Consider the following 19,236-nt stretch of genomic DNA (forward strand, 5'->3'; position numbering starts at 1 on the left):
AAAATCAGTGTTAAAAGAAAAATAAACCAGCTAATTTAATAGAGTTTTAATAGAGCAAATCTTAACACAATTTAAATCAGGCAGTTGTCCCAAGACTTCCAGACAACTCCAGCCAGCTTCGTGGTCAAGAAGGCATTTATGTTGCAGAACAGAAAAGTGACATGCATAGTAAAAGAGGAACAAGTCATACGAAAAACCTAAATGGAGAAGGGAGGTAGAGAAATCACTGGTTACATTCTAAAGTTTATCTGCATTAACACAGTTTAAAAGGTGGGATGCCTGTGATTGATTGAAGTCTAGCTGCTGTGACTGGCTGTAACCTAGCAACCAGCTCAGAAAAACAGCCTAGCATGTACAATTTTGACTTATTCACAGGAAACCCAAGTGTGGGAATACAGTGGCTGTTTTAGGCCAAAACAGTTTAATTTAACAATTTCCCCCTCTTTGGTCAGCTTCCCAAATATTTGAGAGATTGATGAAAACTTAGGACATTTGTACCACTCTCTGTCACCATCATAAATGACATTTTTACACAACTCAAACATTATGTCATATAGATCAAACAGGTTTCTTTTGGCACTTTTATGTATCTGGCTGAAACAAGACCATTCAGTGTCTCTACTCTGTCCCATTGGTCTTCATGCCTGTTTTTGTGCCAATACCATGCTGTTTTGATTATCACAGATTTGTAATATATTTTGGGATCAGGAAGTGAGATGCCACCTACTCCACTCTTCTTGTGCAGGGATGGCTTTAGCAATACAGGGTCTTTTATGAATCCAGACACATTCTGTGATTTTTTTTTCTAGATCTGTGAAAAATGTCTTTTGTAATTTTATAGGGATTGCATTAAATATGTAGGTTAATTTGGGTAGGGTTGCCATTTTGATTATATTAATTCTCCCAATCCAGGAACATGGGATGCCCTTCCTTTTTTTTTTTTGGAGGAGGTTTTTGCCATAGGGCACATGTGCTTGCCACACAGTCAGAGAGAGACAGAGAGACAGAAAGTGAGAAATCACCCCTCAGGTGGAATGGCCATGCTGCAATCCCTTCTCCTCCATTCTCCTCTCTGGATCTTGGGCACGCACGCACATGTGCCTGGTGTGAGTTTTAAGCCACCAGGTCAGGGACATGAACCGTGGTCGACTACATGGGAGTCCAGCAACATAGCCATTATGCTAACTGCTTGTCCTGATGACCTTCCATTTTTTTGTGTCCTTTTTTAAAATTTCCTTTTTAAGGTTTTCATAGTTTTGCTTATAGAGGTCTTTGACTTCGTTGGTTAGTTTTATTCCTAAGTATCTTATACTTCTTGTGGCTATAGTAAATGGGATTACTTTCTTCAGCTCTGTCTCTGCTTGCTATTTGTATATAGAAATGCTATAGATTTTTGTAAGTTAGTTTTGTAACCTGCCACTTTACTATATGCATTTTCATAGATACTATTTGGTCTTCTGTGTATACAATCATGTCATCTGCAAACAGAGATAATTTCAGCTCTTCTTTCTCTATTGGAATGCCTTTTATTTCCTTCTCTTGTCTGATTGCATTGGCTAGGACTTCCAGTACTATATTGAATAGAAGTGGAGAAAGTGGGCAGACTTGTCCTGTACCAGTTTTTAGTGGAAAGCTTTTAGCTTTATTCCCCATTCAGTATAATGGGGGGAGTGGATAAAAGCTTTCAGTTTTTATTATGCTAAAAAATGATCTTTCTATGCCATTTTCCCTGAGAGTCTTAATCATAAAATAATGTTGTATTTTGTGAAATTCTTTTTCTGCATTGATTGAAATGATCATATGGCTTTTATCTTTCTTTCTGTTAATGTGGTTTATTACACTGATGGTTTGGTGTATGTTGAACCACCCTTGCATCCCTGGAATAAAGCCTACCTGATCATGATGAATAACTTTCTTTATATGCTGTTAATACGGTTAGGAAGTATCTCATTGAGAATTTTTGCATCTATATTCATCAGAGATATAGGTCTGTAGTTTTCCTTTTTTTGTTGTATTCTTATCTGTTTTGGGGATGAGGATAATGGAGCATTCATAGAATGAAGGGTTTCTTCCTTTTGGATCTCTAAAAACAATGTGAGTAGAATGGGGGTTACCTCTTCTTTTAAAGTTTTGTAGAATTCAGCAGTGAAACCATCGGGACTTAACTTTTCTTTGTTGGGAAGTTATTTATTACTAATTCAATCTCATTGCTTGTTATAGGTCTATTCAGGCATTCTATGTTCTTGTGAATCAATCTTGGTAGATTATATGTGTCCAGTTATTTGCCCTTCTCATCTAGGTTTTCTTCTTTGTGGGTGTATAGTCGCTTATAGTATCCTCTAATGATGTTTTGTATTCTTATTATATTTGTTGTAATGTTGCCTGATTGATTGCGAATTTGATTTATCTGGTTTCTTTCTCCCTTCTTAATTAGTCTAGCCAATGGTGGGTCAGTCTTGTTTATCTTTTCAAAGAACTAGCTTTTATTTTCATTTATTTTCTGTATAGTTTGCTTATTTTCTATTTTATTTATTTCTGCTCAAATCTTTATTATTTCTTTTCTCCTGGCATTTTTTTTTGAATTTTTGTTGTTGTTTTTCCAATTCTCTGAGGCATGATGTTAGATTGTCCTTTTGCCACCTTTCCATCTTTTTCTTGTGTTCACTAATTGCTGTGAACCTCCCTCTTATGACTGCCTTAGCAGTGTCCTATAAATTACGAAAACTTGTGTCCTCATTATCATTTGTTTCCATGAATCTTTTGATTTCAGTCTTAATCTCATCAGTTCTTATGAAGTAATTCAGAGGTAGGTTATTTATTTTCCATGAATTTGTGTATTTTTGAGGGTTTTTCCTGAGATTAATGTCAAGTTTAATTTGGAGAAGATGCTGGATATAATTTCTATGTCTTTGAACCTGTAAAGGCTGGTTTTGTGCCCTATCATGTGGTAAATCTTTGAGAAAGTACCAGGCAGCTCTGAGAAAAATGTATATATTGTGGATTTTTAAAAAATTTGTAATTTTAAAAAATAATTATTTATTTATTTTTATTTTTTATTATTCATAAATTAAATCACTATACATCATTTAGATTGTGAAGAGACTTTACCCAGAATGATATACACCTTAGTCCGGCCTAGCTGAGACTATCATATGCATCCTTGTCAACAGATAATAAACCTTATCGGTGTCACACAAGTGTCTTACCTCTCCATTTCCCCCCCCCATCCTTGTCAACAGATAATAAACCTTATCGGTGTCACACAAGTGTCTTACCTCTCCATTCCCCCCCCAATTTCTTTTCCTACGTTCATCTCCTCCCACACTCTCTTTCCACTTTGTCTCTAGTGTCCATTACAATTTTTAATACTTTTATGTTCTCCAGTCTTTCAGTCTCTACCATGGAGTGCCGATAGTCGGTATATGTTAAGTGGAAAACATACAATGTCTCTCTTTCATAGCCTGACTTGCTTTACTCAGCAGCAAATCTTCCATATTTGTCCACTTTCTATCTAATTCCAGGGCCTTGTTTTTTTTTTTTTTTTTTTTTTTTTTGGCCGGAAAGTATTTTTTTGGGGATTTTTGGCCCCATGAATAGTATTCTATGGAGTATATGTGCCACAATTTTTCAATATATTCGTCTGTTTGTGGACATTTGGGTTGGTTCCATGTGGGTTTTTTTGGGGGTGGAAAATTCTGTAGATGTCTGTCAAGTCCATCTGATTTATGGAATCATTTAGGTACTGAATCTCTCTGCTTATTTTTTGTCTCATTGACCTGTCTAAAGGAAATAATGAGGTTTGAGATGAAATGTAACACGATAACATTCTACCTCTCCTTTCAGATCTAGCAGTCTTTCCTTCACATATTTGGTTGTTCCTGAGTTCAGTGCATAGATATTTATAAGTATTATAGCTTCTTGGTGAATTAGTCTTTTTACTACTATATAATGCCCTTCTTTGTCTCTTTTTATGGTTTTTGCCTTAAAGTCTATTTTGTCCAAAATCAGTATAGTGATTCCCAATCTTTTCTGGTTTCCATTTGTATAGAATACTTTTTTCAAGCCCTTCACTTTTAAGACTATGTATGTCTTTATGAGATCAGTTTCTTGTAGGCACTAGATGGAGGCCTTCTGATTTTTAATCCATTCAGCCAATCTGTGTCACTAGATCAGAGAATTTAATCCATTAACATTCAATGTTATTATTGATATTTCCAGACTTGTCCCTACCATTAAGTTTGCCATATTCTTGTTTGTTTTTTGTTCTCTTATTGCTGTCTGTCTGTCTTTAGTTTTCTTGGTATAGTACTTCATTCAGAATGTCTTAAGAGCTGGTCTGGAGTTAGTAAATTATTTTAGGTTTTGTTTATACAAGAACGTTTTTATTTTCTTTTCCCATATGAAGATAATCTTGGCAGGTATAGTATTCTTGGTTGAAATTGTTTTTCATTTAACACTTTCAATATATTTCCCCATTCTTTCCTTGCTTGCTCTTAGTATCTTGTCTTTGTCTGTTGTTTTGGCCATCTAGTTATGATGTGCCAGGGAGAGGATCTTTTTGGATTGACTCTACTTGGGGTACTTTGTATTTCTTGGTTCTGGGTGTTTGAGTACTTCTCTAGACTTGGAAAGTTTTCTTCCAGAATTTTGTGGAATAGATTACCAATGCCCTTATTAGTTTCTTCAGTTTTTGCGATACTAATTATTCAGATATTTGGGTGTTTCATGGTATCTAGTATTTCTCGTATACCATCCTCAGTTTTCTTAGCTGTTTTCTCAGTATTTTTGATAATTTTTTCTAGGTCAGAGGTTTCGTTTTCTACTTCTAAGATTCGATCTTCTGCATGGTTTAACCTGCTTTGAATACTTTTTTTTTTTTTTGAGGGATTTTCGCTATAGGGCATGTGTGCTCGCCAGACAGACAGAGAGAGACAGAGAGACAGAAAGTGAGAAATCACCCCCCAGGGGGGATGGTCACGCCGCAATCCCTTCTCCTCCATTCTCCTCTTGGGATCTTGGGCATGCACGCACACGCACCCGGCGTGAGTTTTAAGCCACCGGGTCCGGGACACGAACCGCGGTCGACTATGTGGGAGTCCCTTGACATAGCCATTATGCTAACTGCTGGTTCCTCCTGCTTTGAATACTTTTGAGAGAAGTTTTAATTTCCTTTATTATAGTCTTCATATCTAACAGTTTTGTTTGATTGTTTTTTTATTGTGTCCAATTCTTCTTTCATATTGTTGATGGACTTCCTCATCTCTTAGAGCTCAATGTCTTTTTTTTCTGGCATCTCATAGAGTTTTGTTACTATAAGTATTCCAAATTCTTTTTCTGATATTTCAGCAATATCCTCTAATTTTTCCCTACTTAAAAATGAGCTACAGTATTCCCTTGCTGGAGATGTATTACTTGATTCTCACATCCTTGAGGATCTTCTCCGATTTTTAGTCATTTGGTAATGTATTCACTTTTAGCTAATTTGTTGGAGAATTCCGTGACTATGAGATTGTCGTTTCCCTTACTGTGAAATAATCCTGTGATGTTTTCTCCTTTCTACTGTGTCCTCCAGTGTGTGAACCACAGGAAGAGTGTAGAAATAGGATTTATGAAGGGGAGCTTCCCTATTTTTAGAACTAGTACAGTGATGAGCAAAGAATTCTCTAAAACTCACAATGTTCAGATGGTTAGCTACTATCCACCTAGTCTTCTCTAGGCAGTGGGTAAGGGCTGAGCAGTAAAAAAGGAGAGTAAGGTAAAGGAAAAAGAAAATAGGAAGTAGAAATAGAAGAAAGAGCAAAGAAAAAAGAAGAAAGTACTAGAACAAAAATAAGAGAAAAAAAATAGAAATCATATGGCAGAAAATGAAATTGGGTTAAAAATGGAAAATGGCATGGCAGAAGCTTCAACACAGGCAGAGGTGGAGGTGCCTGGATGCTTTCTGCCCTAGGTGAAAGAAGAAGAGACAAATTAACAAGAGAAAGGCACCAACAGGGAGGAAAGCTTTTTTTTTTTTTTTTTTCTTTTAAAAAAAAGACAGAGAAAAAAAGTTAGAGGGGACAGCGCAGAACAAGAGAAAGAGATGCTTGCCTACCTGACTAGCACTGGGGTCTGGAGGCGGGAACCCTGTCTGGAGGGGGGCTTCACAGCCATAAAACTGAATGTAGAGGCCCAACACAGGCAGAGCTGGAGGTGCCTAGACATTTTCTGTCCTAACTGGCACTGGGGTCTGGAGAGGGCCCCTGGCTGGGGTGGGTGGGGGAGGCTTCACAGCCATGAAGCTAAACCCAGAGGCCCAACACAGGCAGAAGTGAAGGTGCTTGGATGCTTTCTGAAAGCTAGAATCTTAAAGATAAAGAAATCAAATTTAGATCCTCCAAGGAAAGTGAATACATGACTAGTTGCTTGCACCAAAATTACTGAAAAACAGTGTTACCTAATATGGAGTTTTTATTCATTTATGTTGGATTCTCATGATTGTTTTTTGTTCTCTTATGTCTGTCGGTCTCTCTTTAGTTTTCATGGTATAACACTCCTTTTAGTAATTCTTGAAGAGCTGATCTGGTGTTGGTAAAGTTTTTCAGGTTTTGTTTATCTGAAAATGTTTTTTATCTTTTTTTCCTACTTAAAGGATAATCTTGCCAGGTATAGTAATCTTGGTTGAAATAGTTTTTCTTTTAATGCTTTGAATATATCCTCCCATCCTTTCCTTGCTTGTATTGTTTCTGCTGAGAGGTCCAATGTTAGCCTAATAGGATAACCTTTGTAAGTAACTTGGCATTTCTCTCTTGCCATTTTTAGAACCTTTCCTTTATCTGTGATTTTGGCAAATCTGGCTATGATGTGCCATGAAGAAGATCTTCTTGGGTTAAATCTATTTGAGGTCCTTTTTATTTCTTGAATCTGGGTGTTTGAGTGCTTCTCTAGGTTTGTAAAGTTTTCTTCCAGGATTTCATGGAATAGATTATCAATGTCCTTGTTAGATTCATCACCTTCTGGGATACCAGTTATTCAGATGTTTGGGTGTTTAATGCAATTATTCAGATGTTTGGGTGTTTAATGATATCTAGCATTTTCTGTACATTATTTTCATCTTTGGGGATTATTTTTTTCATTGTTTTTGGTAATTTTTCCCTAGGTCATAGGTTCTGTCTTCTTTATCTGAGACTCAATTTTCTGCATAATCTAATCTGCTTTTAATATTTTCAGGGGAGATTTTGATCTCTTGCATTACAGACTTCAACTCTAGAAGTTCTATTTGATTCTTCTTTAAATTGTCTATCTCTTCTTTCAAGTCATGAAAGGACTTCTTCATCTTCTGGAATTCAATGTCTCTTTTCTCTTCCATCTCACAGAGTTTTGTTGTCATAAATATTCTGAATTTCTTTTCTGACATTCAATAATTTCCTCTGACTTTTCCATATTTGGAGACAAGTTACTGTGTACCCTTGTTGGAGACATATTACTTGGTTTTCTCATAGTTGGGGCTCTTCTCAAATTTTTACTCATTTTATAATGTACTTACTTTTGGTTAATTTGTTGGAGAAGGTTTCTGCAACTGTGAGCTTGTGTGTTTTCCTTTAGGGTGAGGTACTTCTGTGCCAATTTCTCTCTTCTACTGTGCTTTGCAACGTGGTATTCACAGGAGGAGTTCTGAAATCAAATTTATGAAGAGGAGTATCTCCCTTTGCTGTTGGTTCAGTGGAGGGTTGAGGATTTCTTTGAGCCTAGCAAAATTCAGATGTTTGCCTGCTATGCACCTACGCCTGTTAATACACTCACTGGGTGGAAGCTGAGCAGCAAAATGAGAAAGTAAGGTAGAAAAAAAAATACAAAAGAAAACAAACAAACAAAAACAACAAAAAAAGAGAACAAAAAACCCCACAAGAAACAAAAGACAAAAAGAAAAAATAAATAAACCCACTCACTTGCTGGGTGCTTGAAATGGGCAGAGCACCTCAGATGTAAATATCTCCCTGTAATACCCCTGTCAGGGAAGAGAGTAAGAATTAGCAAAAGAAAGGATTAGGAAAAACAGATTAAAAAAAAGAAAAATGTTTTTACCCCTACTTTTTAAACTATGGGCTGGGCAGGTGAGTTTGGAAGAGGGGGCTACAGCTTGGGGCGCTCAGTTCTCACATTGGTCCCTGAAATGGGCAGAGCACCTCAGATGTAGATGTTTTCCTGCAATGCCTCTTTCCTTTCTAGCTATGGGCCAAGGAGGTTAGGTTGGAAGAGGGGGCCTTCTGCTCAGGGTTGCTCAGCACTCATGCTGGTCTCTGAAATGGGCCTGACAGGGTCTTCTTTATGATGCAATCCATCCCTAATCTCAGCCAGACCTGATCATGGGCATGCATACAGACAGAGAACTCAGGGAAGTCCTGGGTTGTGAATGCAGAACCTTTCCCATGTGGGTCAGTTGCATTACTGCTGCAGCACCACCAGGCCCCTGGACTTGTTTTATGATTCAATATATGGTTAATCTTAGCAAATGTTCTCGTGTGGACTGCAAAGAATATATTCAGCGCTTGATGGGTGAAGTGTTATATAAATAAATATCTTTTAGGTAAGGTTGGTTGATAGTGTGATTTGAATTTTCTATATCCTTACTGATTTCCTGTCTGTGTTCTACCAGTTATTGAGAATGGGGCATTAAAACCTCTGACTACAATGGTTGAATCATCTATTCCTCCTTGGAGTTCTGTCAGTGTCTGTGCATTTGAAATTCTGTTATTAGATTCATCAGCGTTGAGGATTGTTTTGTCCTCTTGATGAACTGATCCCGCTATCATTACAAAATGAGCCTCCTTATTCCTGGTATTATTCCTGCTCTGAAATTCTGAGAGTACATAGCCTCCAGCTTTCTTTTGATCCCTTTCTTTTGATCCCTTTCAAAGCCACAACCATATTCCTTTTACCCCCTCCCTAGCCCTCGGCAGCCACTGATTTGTGGCCTATTTCTGTAATCTCATCATTTCAAGAATGTTGTGTGAACTAATCTTGTAGTATGCGACCTTTAGAGCCTTTCCCCCCAATTCAGCATAATTTCTTTGGGTACCTCCAAGCTGTTATGTGTATCAATAGTTTGTCTTTTTTTTTTTTTATGCCGAGTTTCATTTCATGATATGTATATCCCACAGTCTAAGCATTCACCTGTTGAAGGACGTTTGAGTTGGTTCCAGTTTATTCTATCACAAATAGAGCTGCTATGAATATTTGTGTAAAGGTGATTTTGTGAACATAAATTTTCATTTCTCTGAGATAAGTGCCCAAGAGTCCTTAGCTATACAGAAAGTAGTATTTAGCTTTTAAAGGAATTGTTGAATTACTTTCCAGAGTAACTATACCATTTTACATCCCCACCAGCATTGTATGAAAGATCCAGTGTCTCTGCACCTTAGCCAACCTGTACGCCTGGTGGTAATGAGCTTGATTATGAGGTGCTTTGTTGTCATCTTCCTCCTGCTTCTTGTACTTGATGCTCATTCAGCTTCCTGGATTTGTAGCTTCATAGGTTTTGTCATCATAGTTTTTGACAAATTTGCAACATTTTCTGCCATTATTTATTCGAATATTAAAATTTTTTCCAGTCCCTTCCAATCTCTCTCTGTCAGAGACTCCAATTACACATTGAAAGGGACTTCCAAAAGGTCATGGCAAAATGGAATTAAAGTTAAGAATTTATTTTTGGTGCAAAAATATATTCATAATTTTTTCATAATATATATTTTTATGAATTGTTTTGAAGATGCTCTCATATGTTAGGTTACTTGAAATTGTCCTAATGAGGGGCCAGTAGATGGCATAGTGGCTTCATTGCTGGACTTCCACATGACTAACTGTGGTTTGAGTCCTGAACCTGGTGGTTTAAAAATCACACCACCACCTATGCATGTGTGCCCAAGACCCAGGGAAGAGAATGGAGGAGAAGGGATTGCAGCATGGCCATCCACCCAGGGGGATGATTTCTCACTTTCCTTCTCACTGTCTCTGTCAGGGCTGTAGGAAAGTCTTCCTTTCAATTAATTCAAAGTCAATAGATTAACCCCCCTTAATTACATTAGCAAAATCCCACCTGCCATGCAATGTAATATAATCACATAATAACACCAGGGAGGGGTAATACAATGTATGGACACCAGAAGATGTGAATCTTGGGGATCTCCTTTGAATTCTGCCTACCACATTCCACCCTTGGACCCTCCAAGTGTTCCCAAGGTTCTAATCCCCTTAAGGCATCAGTCCTAGCCTAAAGTGAAATTATCTCAGGCTCAGGTGTGGATGATCTGTAATTTCACTGGGCACACATCTTCTCTGTTGTGGACCTGTGAAACTAAATAGGTAAGTCATCTGCCCAACACTCCCCACAAACAATGATAGGACAAACACAAGATAATAGTTACAGACATTCCTGTTAAAAAAAAGAGAGAGAGAGAAAAACTGAAAGTAGAGAGGAATCACTGCTCAAAATTTCAAGGCAATTTTTTTTTTTTTCTGAGAGGTTTTTTCGCTATAGGGCACGTGCGCTGGCCAGACAGACAGAGAGAGACATAGAGACAGAAAGCGAGAAATCACCCCCCAGGGGGGATGGTATGCTGCAATCCCTTCTCCTCCATTCTCCTCTCGGGATCTTGGGCACGCACACACACGCGCCCGGCGTGAGTTTTAAGCCACCAGATCCGAGATGCGAACTGCGGTCGACTACGTGGGAGTCCAGCAACATAGACATTATGCTAACTGCTGGTTCCCAAGGCAGTTTTGAAATCTAGTCGGGTGTATTCCAGCCAGAGATTATTGATTTGGTTTCCAGACCTGGGAATTACCCTCTCTTTCTCTTGGGTTCTCTTCACCTCTTGGGCTCTTAATCCCACCCTCAGTGCTCTGAGTCATTCTTTCTTTTCATAAATGGTAGCAGGTGTTCACAGCTGAAAGGCTACATCATCCTGCTTCTTGCTTCCTGAGGGCCTGGCTGTTTCCTTAAGTTTGTAATCTTGTGCTAAGTTGGCAAAATTTCTGACCAAAACAATTTTCCTCAAGTACCTTGTGGGTTTGCATGAATTGCACTGACAACTGCACTAATTGCCATTAGTAAAACAAAACAAAACAAAACAAAACAAAAACTATACCCATAGATCATTTTGAGATAATCCTTTCTTTATGTTTGGTTCCTCTTGAAAGGGTTGAGCGACACAGGATAGGGGGCTGAAGCCCACTGGCTTGATAGAGGCAAGTTGTGAGGCACATCCTTAATTGCTTTCTTTTAAAAAGTTTATTTCTGGGAACCAGCAGTTAGCGTAATGGCTATGGCGCTGGACTCCCACGTAGTCGACCGCGGTTCGTGTCCCGGACCTGGTGGCTTAAAACTCACGCCGGGCGCGTGTGCATGCGTGCCCAAGATCCCGAGAGGAGAATGGAGGAGAAGGGATTGCGGCGTGACCATCCCCCCTGGGGGTGATTTCTCGCTTTCTGTCTCTATGTCTCTCTCTGTCTGTCTGGCGAGCGCACGCACCCTACAGTGAAAAATCTCTCAAAAAAAAAAAGTTTATTTCTTCAGAGAGAGAGAAAGAGAAAGGAGAGAGACATCCTCAAAAGGGTCTTCACACTATGATCCACCCTCAGTCTCAACCAGCCAGGATCATAGGCATGCATGACTAGTGTGTATAGAGAGGCCACAAGAAACAAACCTGGGACCTTCCCATGTGGATCCAGTTGTGTCACTACTGCACCACCGTTGTCCTTAGACCCCTTTGTATGGCTGAATTCTCAGAGAGTCTAACACTATGTTGTATAGTCACATCCTTGGCTTTTTATCTAGGCTATATTTTTGCAAATAATCCCTTAATTTTACTGTGTTTAGCCATTTAGATGGGCTGAAAATTCAAAATCATCTCATCCTGATTTCTTTTTGTTTAGTAGTTCTTTTCTTAATTTATCCTTCTCCTGTTATAATTACTGTAAACCAAAAATAAAATGGGCTGCATCTTAAACACTGTCCTTGGAAATCTCAACTGTGTAGCCAAGTTCTTTGCTTATGAATTGTTTCTGACTAACTGCAGGACACCATTTTGTTAAGTTTCTGACAATAAACAATAAGGATTCCCTTCTTTCAGTTTCCAATAACATATTCCTCACTTCCTTTGGAGCTCTCACTAGTAGTGTCTTCTAAGAACATATTTTTTTTCTTTAATTGCCAGAGGGCATGTGCATTGGTCAGAGAGAGAGGAAAAGAGAGAAAGCACTTTTCAATAGAGAGATGCCATAATCCCTTTTCTTCCATTTTCCATTTTGTCAGGATTTGGGGGCAGGTACTGGCATGCGCCTGGCATGTTTTTCAAGCCACAGGGGCCAGGATGGGAACTGCAGTTGGCCATACAGGACCTAGCTCTCAGTGCATAGCACTTAACCATTGGACTACAGGACTGGCCCAAGAACAGATTTCTACTAAAGTCTGTTCACTGTTGGTTAGGCCTTTTATTTATTCTTCTCTTCTCTTCTCTTCTCTTCTCTTCTCTTCTCTTCTCTTCTTTTCTTTCTTTCTTTCTTTTTTTTTTTGAGAGGTTTTTTGCTATAGGGTGCGTAGGCTTGCCAGAAAGAGAGAAAGAGAGACAGAAAGAGAGAAATCACCCCCCAGGGGGGATGGCCATGCCACAATCCCTTCTCCTCCTTTCTCCTCTCGGGATCTTGGACACGCATGCATACGCACCCAGTGTGATTGGTGTGATTTTAAGCCACTGGGTCCAGTACTCGAACTGTAGTCGACTACATGGAAGTCTAGCGACATAGCCATTATGCTAACTGCTGGTCCCAGTGAGGTACTTTCTATCATGCTCATCAGCGTTCTTCTAGCCTCTGCCTGCTGTTGTTTCCAAAGCCACTGCCACTTTTTTCCATATTAGTTATAGCAGCACCTCCCTTCTGTGTAGCAAAATCTATCTTAGTTCTCTGTTGATGTGCAGCAAGTTGCCACAGACATAGAGCCTCAAGACAATGCCCATTCATCAGCTCATGGTTCTCTAGGTTGGGAGGATGACACAGCATATCTGGACCTCTTCTCAGCCTCCTATGCTGAAACCTATGTGTTGACAGGGCTGAATTTTTGTCTATGAGATCTGGAGACGAATCTGTCTCAAAGCTCATTCAGGTTGCTGGGGAAATGCGGCTCTTTGTGGGAGAGGAGGGCAGAGGCTCCTGTGTCCTTGTGCCTGTCAGCAAGTATCTAAAGGTGTCCCACATTCCTTGTCACCAGCCCCCTCCTCCTTTGAGACCAGCAATGGAGAATTTCTTCTGTATCTACTCTCTCTCCTTCAAGTCCCTTTTGCCAGGAAGAGACCCATCATTGCGTAAGGGCTCACTTGATAAAGAGCTATCCGGATAATTTCCCTTTTTAAAAGTCAACTAACTATTAGAAGCTTTAGTTACATCTGGAAAAATCTCTTCACAGCAGCACACAGCTTAATGTCTGAACAATGAGAGATGGGGTGTGTGTGTGGCATCTTAGAATTTTATCTACCACAGAACTCAAAAACTGTGAAGCTGGTGGTGTAATCTTCCAGAGAAGTAATCCTTTGTTTCTGTGGTGCTTTGTAGAGATACAATATTCTGAGAACACTTTATGTTAATTTCTTGTATAGAGGTCCTCTATGGCATAAACAGTGTAAATTTGAATCTTAAACCTGCATAAAGGCAGGGAAATAGAAATTCTTAAGGGAGCATTTAGGCCAAGATAACAAAATCTTTTGTCTTTTTATGTTTGCAGTTAAAGTTTTTCAAGTTTATTTTTCTTGTGTTTTCTGAGGCAATAGCCCCCCGGGAATTCTAACTTCATATAGAGGTTCTCAATGCCAACTCCTCTTTTAGCTGTGGCTGAAGTATATGTGTGCGTGCGTGTGTGTGTGTGTGTGTGTGTGTATGTATGTATGTGTGTGTGTGTGTGTGTGTGTATGTATGTATGTGTGTGTGTGTGTGTGTGTGTATGTATGTATGTGTGTGTGTGTGTGTGTGTGTATGTGTGTGGGGGTGTGTGAGTTCATCAGAGAGAGAGAGACAGAGAGAGGGGGAGAAAGCTCAATGAAGGTGTGGTCATACCACACTCTCTATTCCTCCATTTCTCTATCCTTTGGATTTGAGGCACAAACACACACACACCTGGTGTATTTCTCAAGTCTCTGGGGCTGGGATTTGAACCATGCAGTCGGCCATGTGAGATCCAACTCCCTTAGCACCAGGCTGTGGGGCCAGCACCCCCAAAGCCAGGTGCTGTTTAGATGATAGGCTCGCCCTGGGTTTTGTACACATAGGAGGCTTCAAAATATTTGAGGAATATCCATGACTGTTAAAAGCCCCAATATCTGGGTTATAGACAGATCACTGCCCACCCTGCCTTGTTGCCCCTGGCACTGGGGCATAGAATCTGTTAGTTTAATTTTCCATTATTATGATCTGTTTTGGGGATTCCCTCATTTAGGTTTAACATTGCTTAAAAAAATGTTATATTACAGATCACCTGGTCCTTCTTTCCATGTGTAGCAGAGCAGATCACTCCGTCCTTCTTTTCATGTGTAGCAGAGGAAGGTCTCTCTAATCTGCCACATGGTAGAAGTGGAACATCTTGTTTTACCTTGTGGTTTGAAACCTTATCACTTCTCTATATGCTGAGGCCGTTGTACTCTGTCCTTGTGGCTCCAGTCCTTCTCCAGATAGTTGCCAAAGTTACCTTTGAAAAGTATAAACTAGAGAATGAAACTTCCTGGCTTAAATATGTGGAGTGATGGGGCTGGCAGGTGGTATGGTGGTTAGCGGTGCTGGACTCCCACATGGCCGACTGTGGTTTGAGTCCTAGACTTGGTGGATTGCTTTCTCACTTTCTCTCAGGAGCCATGGAGCTGTCTGTCTCTTGAAGAAGGCAAATTAAAATAATTCTTAAAAAAATACCATGGAGTGACATCCCTATTTATGTGATCCTTCTGGCCTCTTGTCTTTGCTTCTGATCATGCAGGTCATTAGGCCATCTTCTCTGGACACTGCTTTCCCTCCCTGGGACCTTTGTGGTCACTGTTTACTTCCTTGGAAAGCTCTTATCTTGGCCATAGTTGTGGGGCACATCCTGGGGGTGTTTCTGAACCCCATTAAGCCTAGTCTTTACTTCACTTTTTTGTCCATCCCTCTCCAAGTGGAGGTACTCTGCAGCTCAGTCCCATGGGTTCCCACTTCTTCATCCTCAGTGCACAACACAGGCCTGGCTCAGACCTGAGGTGTAACAAGGTGCTGTTGAATGGCCAACTTCAGGCCTTCCCAATACAGGAAGAGCATGTGGGAGAGCCAGAGAAAGCACTTGCCCTTGCAACTTCACGCTAGTCAGTAAGATGGGCTTAGAAATGCATCTTCTCTCTTTGATCAGTACATATGCCCTCTGGCAATTAAAACCAAAACCAAAACCCAAAACACCAAACAAGGGGGGCTGCTAATGCCATATGAAAAGAAAAAATTGCCATTACCACCAGGACCAGGAGCAGAGAGGAACTTCATGAGCTCAGGTCCAAGGGCTTTCTCTCCAGAGGAGTGATGCTGAGCAATCACAAGATCATAAAGCATCTTGTTCACATGTGATGGACAGATACATCTACCTTATTCACATTAACTTTAGGGGATCATTTCCTCTTCAGAGGTATCTTCAAATAGCTCAAAGATCTACTTGAAATAACACTGATGGATGGAAGACCAATAGCCATGTTCAAACAAAGGTCATTGAACAATATCTCTAACATCACCCCCAAAGCCAGGTGCTGTTTAGATGATAGGCTGGCCCTGGGTTTCGTACACATAGGAGGTTTCAAAATATTTGAGGAAAAATGGAACAAAAGTGTTTATTTTGATGTAAAAAATATTGAAATCCGTGCATAGCTTTCTCATGACATGAGTTTTCCATGAGCTTTTTGAAGTCCCCTGGCCTCATGGAACAGAGTGGGTTTTCTTAAACCATAGCTTAGCTTAGGGTCCTTCCTAGCAACAAGTCAATTTAGGAGGAGAGATACCAAGATACTTGTGGGACATTGATTTGTGGCTCGGACCATACCTTCTTGTGTCCCTCATTTTTATTTTAAAGAGAGATTTTTGCTATAGGGCGTGTGCACTTGCCAGGTAGACAGAGAAAGACAGAGAGAAAGTGAGAAATCCCATCCCCCAGGGGGATAGCCATGCCATAATCCCTTCTCCTCCATTCTTCTCTTGGGATTTTGGGTACATAAGTACATGTGCTCAGTGTGAGTGTTGAACCATGGTTGACTACATGGGAGTCCAGTGACATAATCACTACTCTAACTGCTGGCCCCTATCCCCCTTGTTTTATCCTTTCTTTTTTTTACCTGTTCACTGGCAAAATTCCTTGTTGAAAATGAACACTGAAAATTCAGAATTACACCCTTGAGATGTTTTGGACACAGAACATGTCCCTGGGAATTCTTCAAAAGAAAGGTTATTGAGGACATTAAGATTAGGCATTGATTTTTAATAAGTCCCTCATAAACAGGCTTATGTCAGGAAACCTCTATTTTATTATATGTATAGCACTCCTATGGACAATGGAATTTTCTATGATTTTTACAAGTGAAGTTGAAGGACCCTGTGCATGAATCATAGGCAGAACACTCACTCTTGCTTCCCACCTTCTTTGCTTCCTCGTTTCACTCTTTATTGACTATTAAGTGCCTACTATTTTCAGAGACATGGAACATAGCTTTTGTTCTCACAGTAGTCATAATCTAGTGTGAGATGTAGACAGGAAAACAGTCCACTAGAATGTGTGGCGGCTGGCTTGCATCTTAAAAGAGTAACCACTACTAGGGCCTGATTTGCTTTCTCCTTAGTGCACCTTCTGTTCCCATGGAAACACAGTCATAGTACTGTTGGCAAGTCCATGGATAAATAAGTGAACTCTCCACCAACCAGAGTACTAACATAGCCCCATGAGTTCTATCATCATTTGTAGATGATATGATGGACTACTGAAGGAGCCCAATAAAAGCAATGGACTAACTTCTCAGAAATTATAATGAAAGGAGCTGGAATCTTATGTAGCAGTAAAATGTGATGCTCTGTGGGGCCGATTCACGTGGGAGGGTTCCAAGTTCATGTCCAGAGACCATTCTGAGTATGCTGAGCAGCCCTGGTATGAGATCTTGTTGGAGGTGCTCCTCTCTCTCTCTCCATCTGTCTCTCTAATTCATGGATGAAATAAATAAAATTTAAATAAAAAGAGATAATAATGGCATTCAATAAAATGTTTGAGAGGATTAAGTTTGTCTGACAGCAACTGAAAATCCCCCACACAGTGTCTTAGACAAGTTTGAGAATTAGAGAAGACTTATATGAGGAACACCACAAACTTGACCAAGGAACATAAAAAATATTTGAGTAAATTGATAATTCTCAATAGTCATAATTCTCAGTGCATGGAATAGATATTGCAGAGATACTGCATTTAATATATACATTCATCATAATTTCAAACAAAATGAATTTGAAAAGATGAGTTTATCTGGAGAAATTGACAAATGAAAATAATCAAGGCAACGTTGAGAAAATATTTTATGAAGGAGATATATCTTCTCTAATGCTAAAATGTATTATAAAGTGACAATAAGTTGATGTTACTGCAATAGTAGTAAATGGAGAAAAATCTAGAAATATGTGTGCATTATGTAGATAAACATATAAATTTATTTAGTATCAATGTGCACATACTAAGTTTGTGATAAAGTTGTTATTTGAAACCAGTAGGCACAGAGGATATGGATTTCCTGTAAATGGTATTGGAAAAATTATCTAACCATTAGAATGAAGACAAAGCCATATGTCACATTATTTACTAAAACTAATTATACCTGGATTTAAGATTTACGTGTAAATATGAAAACAGAAGTCTATGAGGAGATGATAAAGGTGACAGTTTTAAGTCATCTGTAGCAGGGTGAGTTTTTCTAGCACAGCACCAAAGGCATAAAAAATATGCTAAGATTTAAGCATCTGAAAATTAAAAGGAAATATTATGCTTCAAAAAACTTAAATGAAACTTAAAGGTAAGTGTAAACTGAAAATAAACTTCTGTGGCACCCTTGGAAGGCAGAGGTGTAGTGCTTTTAAACAGGTAAAAAGCCATGTTGTTCAATGGGAAGAGGGGTGTACAAATTGAGTAAATATGACAGATACAACCAAGATAAGAAACTATTTTGCAGCTTCTGGGAAATCTTTCCCTTCAATGATAATGAGAACTGCAGATTTAATATACTGAAAGAGTATAATGTCTTTGCCTAGCAAAGAGAAATACACACTACAAAGAATATTCTCAAGCTCAGTTCTGAAAGTTTGAACTGATAATAGTCCTTTCTTCTGAGCTACTTGATGTTACGTATCAAAAATCTAACATGTTAGCATATTCTTGGACTCTATAGTTTCTAGGATTAGGTCTCCTAAAGAATTAATGACAGATGCAATCAAAGACTTATGTACATTGATTTTTATTGTGGCATTATCTATAATAGCAACAAATTGGAAGTGATGGAACTGTCCAACAATGGAGAAATGGTTATGCTGATTATACTTCATCTGTATAATGAGGAATTATGCAGCCATTACAATCAAGTTTGTTGGGCATATTCAATGACATGGAAAAAGACCATGCTAAAAAGTTAATTAAAAAAAAGTAAGATTATGAAGAGCAAGGCATAGAGTAAGAGGCTCTAGATTGCAGGTTTTGACATGTGTGCTCATGTGACCATGTCCACACATGACATGGTCATTTCAGACGCTACAGGATGCCCTCAGCTCTGCTTCTCCCCCTCATTCCCATTCTGCCCTCTGGGAATTCCGCTCCTGTGAGAACCATTTTTAGGCCCTCCAAACAGCCCTTCTCTCCTCAGTTAGGGATGTGGAACAGCCAGATATTAAGACATTACTTCCATTGACTCTTGAGGAGTCAGGCACAAAAGGGAGACAGATTTCTCCCTCCCCTCTCTAAAAGAAGCCAGGCCACTTGGTATTTCTTGGGGAGGAAGATAGTTCCCCAGTGAGGGGAGGGGAGAGCAGCTTCTGTAAGTAGTTGATGGCTCTCCAGGTCTAAGAGGGGCTCCTCCCCTCTTTCCTGGTCCCCTTCCATCTCTCCCTTCTCCTTCTTGCACTTCTCCTCTCCTGCTTCTTCCCACTCCTGATATTTACTGTAGGATCCCTGAGCCAAGTCACTTT

This window comes from Tupaia chinensis, unplaced genomic scaffold, assembly GCF_000334495.1.
Source record: "Tupaia chinensis unplaced genomic scaffold, TupChi_1.0 Scaffold000386_1, whole genome shotgun sequence".
Classification (NCBI taxonomy): domain Eukaryota; kingdom Metazoa; phylum Chordata; class Mammalia; order Scandentia; family Tupaiidae; genus Tupaia; species Tupaia belangeri.